This window comes from Bombus impatiens, unplaced genomic scaffold (assembly GCF_000188095.3).
Source record: "Bombus impatiens unplaced genomic scaffold, BIMP_2.2 scf_0259, whole genome shotgun sequence".
NCBI lineage: Eukaryota > Metazoa > Arthropoda > Insecta > Hymenoptera > Apidae > Bombus > Bombus impatiens.
In genome coordinates, this window is record NT_176678.1 from 104,247 (window position 1) to 109,311 (window position 5,065).

The following is a 5,065-nucleotide window of genomic DNA, read 5'->3' on the forward strand; positions in this document are numbered from 1 at the left end:
TTTTTTTTTTTTTTTTTTTTTTTTTTTTTTGTAGATGCTTTCTTAGACTGAAGTAGTACTTGCCTATACGGCGAAGAAGTTAAAATTTCTGTTTTCCATGTTGATTGCTTCTCTTCCCTTTTTAGTCGACCGTTACCTCTGGGATGACCATGGCATAACGTCTCTTGGTCAGACATTGTTGACAAAATTCACTCACTCACTTATCCAATCCCATCTTGCTCCATGACATGCTAATACTTTACGTGTCTCTTTATAAAATAACAAACTATTTTATACCAAAAATTCTACGTTTGTGAAAGAATAACTTATAAAGTATATGAATTTGCCATTTTCAGATCAACGAGAAATACGCACAACTACTGCACAAAACGCTACTGCAAGGTTTATGTATGCTTATGACAAAATTAGAAAAATTGGAATAAATTGCGTTGTAATTTATGACACGTGTAATCTTTCACGTCGAAATTTTCGTACTGATATTTACTCCTGCTGATGACCTCTTTGTTTTCGTTTTGTGTGCACGGTAATACATATGCACAGTTTCTTGTAAACAACAATTTTCCATCTTGCCCTATCTTCCCCTATGATACAACAGTGATAAAATGCACAAAGAACACTTGTATGTGTTATAAAAGTTCCACTCAAACCTTATTGTTTATATTTATTAATTTGTTATCAATTAGTGTTATAATTGTAGATCAACTAAAATAGTCTGTTCGTATTTTATTTAATATTATAGATTGCTATTTATTTTATTTAATATTATAGATTATAGATTGCTTTAAAGAAACGAATAATAATTTTATCTTGTCTACGTGTTTATTGTCATTATAGATTTGTAGCAGTTATAGCATTAGATGTGCGTAACTTGCATTTTCAGCATTGTGCTCGGTGCCAAGTATATATTTGCAGATTCTTGTAACGGATGCATAACAGGAAGAGATATTCCATGGTGTTCTTAAAATAAGTCGGATCTCTGTTTGTCATTCGAGTTAATAGGAAAGCTTTTGCTACTCAACTTAAGGAATCATAAATGCCACTACGAAATGATATCCGTAATTTCAACCCTTTAAATATTACAAGTTTTTTTTCTTATATCTATAATTTGAAAACATCAAGACGTTTGACGTCTTAATAATCTAAAAGAATCAAGAAATCTAAAAATTCTATGCGGCAATGTTCGGCAGATTCGGTAATTTTATTCTCATTGCTTATCAAATATTTGAAAATCGATATTATTTTTATTTTATTCGCCTTTTCTGCAGCAAGTATCGCTGTAGTTATGTATTAAAATATCTATCATTTATGTAAATGAAAGTTAGTATTCTTATCTCTCAAAATTTCTAATCATACTAACGTATTACTGATCCTTGACATAATATAATGTTTTTTCATAGCTATAATATGGCTATAATAGCCAGTAGATCAATTGCTAATGAAAATTCTAAAAGAAGAATTTTTTATATTTACTTGAATTAGTACCAGCAAATAATAGAAAATGTGACTTAAAAAAAGAAAAACGTTCCAAAGTTTTGTTCTTCCTTCAATCGCAGAAACTCGCGTCGTCTTTTTACTTTAGAACTCTGGTAAAGTTACTAATCGCGATTGTGTTGGAAAATAATACTCTCGTCTTGTACAAGCAATCGTGAAGGTGGTAGAATAACATCCTGTCGATTGTTTACTCATACCTAGTCTGTAATTAGCCAAGTATACTTGACAAAATTTCAAATTAGATTTTCTCGAAAACGAAGTCTCATATTTTTTCACGTAGAATCACTCTATCGCCGATTACATCACACTCGCTGGGACACACTGTACACAAATCTATGTGTTTTAATTTTCAATGTATCCAATCAATCAGTAGAGAAGACAGAAAGGACCACTGTTAGAAGTTCTACCAGAACAACGCAGTTGAATGTTCTCCAACTTTACTACTCTGCCTCCCTCCCTCCCTCCCTCCCTCCCTCCCTCCCTCTCACTCTCTCTCTCTCTACTATTCTCAACTGTTACCAGTAAAAAAGCAGAGTACAGCAAAGAGAAGGGGATGAAAGAGAGCACGTGCGGGAGCGCGCATACATAGTGAGAGAAAGAGAGGGGGTAGATTCTACCTGTGAGCGCTTCATTGCCAGCGCTAGTGCCGATGCTGTTGCGCACCAGCCCCAAAATGGACCACCAAGACGTTGCAGACGTGGCAACGAGGGACAGATGGCCAGCCCTATAGACCTTCAGTGATCATCAACTTTACTTTACACTCAAGTTTAAATCTCGTTTCGAATGAAACACGCACCAAGGGAAAGAGATGTTGAAACAGTTACAATTAGGGTACATGGTAATTTAATCGTTGCTCTTGGGAATATTCGATCAATGCTTATGATTCTGGTGATCTCATTCGATTAAGCCGTTAAGTCGATGGTGATCGTGGCGATATTCAGAAGAGATTTGTTCCACACTAAGAAATAATGCTTAAACAAACACAGGTTACGAGGCGCAACTATTCATACGAGATAGAATACTGTTCAACACTTATCGATGACTGGCATTATTAGGATTATTAAAATGATCAAAATAATCAATTGTTTTCTTTAGAGAGATTTGATAGATCTGCAGTAGCGTATTTCGAAGAATTTTCTTTGACTCTTTATAGAGAATATCAACTTATCTCTTCCTTTGTATTATGTATATTTTCATATATACTTCCACTTTGTTTTCTTTGGTGCAAATATAATATTTTAGTCATCGTCAATTTTAACGTTAAATGATAATTGATTGTCTTTATAAAAAAAAAAAGTAAAAAAATAAGATTTGGTCGGTAATTATATATTGCCGAGTTCTTTTTACAAATTTCCTACTCTTTAAAATCAAGTTCAACGTTTGCTATAACGAAAGCCGTATTTTAGATATATAATTTATTCGAAGTAAATAGAAATACAATCTTTGGTTTAATAAATACAATTATGTGTATTAGTATATTATAACACATTATGTATATTAATTATAATAATTATTATATTATATCATATCATATTATATTAGCTTAATAAAGACGCATACCTTCCTTTTTCTTTTCTTTTATCAGTAATCACATTCAGCGCATTCAGAAGCGTAATGTATACATTGTTACATACTTGTGTAAAATTATCAATCTATATCGATGTTTTAATCGGCGCGGTTAGTTTAGTAGAGAACAAAAGTTAAATTATAAAATCACATTAACATGACAATCGTAAACGATAATTATACTTTTATTTGTTTTCTATAACTAATTATATTAAGGATGCAGATTGTTGTGATTTTCTCAAATTTATTTTTGTCAATGTTTTGGCTAATAAATATATTATTGCATATGTAGTGACTATTGTTATATTATGTAGTAAAATATTAATACAGAATATTCAATGAAAAATTGTATTTCATTATAAATTCTTAGCTATGTTGTTTATTGAAAAATATTTCTTTATTAATTTATAGATATACTTTTATTTATTTTGCATTTAAATTATGTATTACTCGATATTATATTATTCACGACTCTTAAAATATGATACCAAGTAAATATTAAATATGAATATGATATGAATTTAGTTACTTGACATCTCTGTAAAGATGCAAATTATAATGATACTTTCTTACCAATTTAATGGATTTACTTTAAGACAGTTGTGTTTTGTATTTTTAAAGAATTAAGATATTGTCGTCTATTACGAACTGTAATAAAATGCAACGTACAGGAACAATCAACATTACAATTTAAATTTCATATCTTACTGGCGATAATCAATTTTAACATTAATCTTGTTTATATTTGATATCTGTCATCAAAATAAAAATGCTTTTTTAGTATTTCCAGCATCAACAACTTTATTAAATACTAAAAACTTCAAAGAATTTTATCAAATACATAAAATGAAAGTTTAATTAATCTATCGTATATTCGCTTTTAGAGGTTGAATAAACAAACAAGCATCAATATATATCTACATAAAGAATTACTGAGAAATGTCTTTATAAACACATTCGATACGTAGGAAATAATATTGTTTACTAAGATAATACAAACAGATATTAAGGTACAAACCTTACGAACAATCACATTGTTTTAGTAGCCTAGAGAGATGAAAATATAGGATCCCAGATACCCCAATCTAATCCACCAATGAAAACTGTGATTCCGTGTCAAGAATTATAACGCACTATACGGAAAGAGAAGAAAATAGAAACTCACAAACGCACGGTCACCGAGACACTAGATTGAGTTGTGACGGCCTGCCCCGCTGCGCCGAGAAGCTGCGCGCGTCGCTCTTTTCCCCCCACCATTGGTTACTGGCCCGGGACCGAAAGGATTACCGATAGATTTAAGCCCTGATTAAAACCAAAAGTTTGAACACTGTCATAAATAAATTTCATGTCAAAGAATTTCTTACCTTACGAAATTTGTAAACTATGCGATTCATGCTGAAATAAGAGATGAAATTTTCTAGACTGTTTAGTAAAATAACAAAAAGTCAACAGGTTTCTAGCTAGAATTAGAAAATTCTAAGAAATTCTACGAAATTATGAAAAGTTATAATTTTTCTGGAAATAGAAGGAAAAATATTATTATATATCCGATAGTTTACTATACCTTCATAATGACTGTATGCTATTTATCAAATATAATTTTGATATTTGATAAGAGTTTATAATTTCAGAAGTTTTGTTTTCATTTCGAGGATAGTTCACAGCCATTGCTAGCTCTATCCTCCACCCACAGGGGTCCAAGATGCCCCAACCTGCTTGGCTGATTGAGACACCAGCCTGGTTCCAACACTGCTCTCTTCACCCCCGTCCTCGCCGGTACCCTTCACAGAACGACGTTGAACAGTCCGGCATTTAGATGCGTTCCGTTCTTTCTTACATTTCTTCTTCCAGCGCCGACCTTCCATCGGGCTTCCTTTCAGGCCCCTTACTACTTCTATTCCCTACCACGAGCGTTCACCGGGCTGCTGTGACTCTCAACTCAATTTCACTCCTTTAAACGAAGAGCTGTGGACAGCGAAGGAGATTAGCCGTTTGAGTACAAATTGTA

At 32.3% G+C, this 5,065-nt stretch overlaps 1 protein-coding gene across 3 annotated transcripts in view; it reads right to left on the reverse strand.

The window, feature by feature from the left end:
* Positions 1-4,503, reverse strand: part of LOC100744769 (growth arrest-specific protein 1) — a 6,954-nt gene extending 2,451 nt beyond the window's left edge. Inside the window, exon 1 of one of the 3 annotated variants that reach the window (XM_024366948.2) lies at positions 4,076-4,503. The gene's annotated coding sequence lies outside the window, so the exon portion shown is untranslated. Of the gene's footprint in view, positions 1-1,688; positions 2,663-4,075 lie in introns of those variants that run through there. The other 2 variants (XM_024366947.2, XM_033320218.1) reach the window with 2 other exon arrangements.
* Between the last annotated feature and the right edge of the window lie 562 nt (positions 4,504-5,065).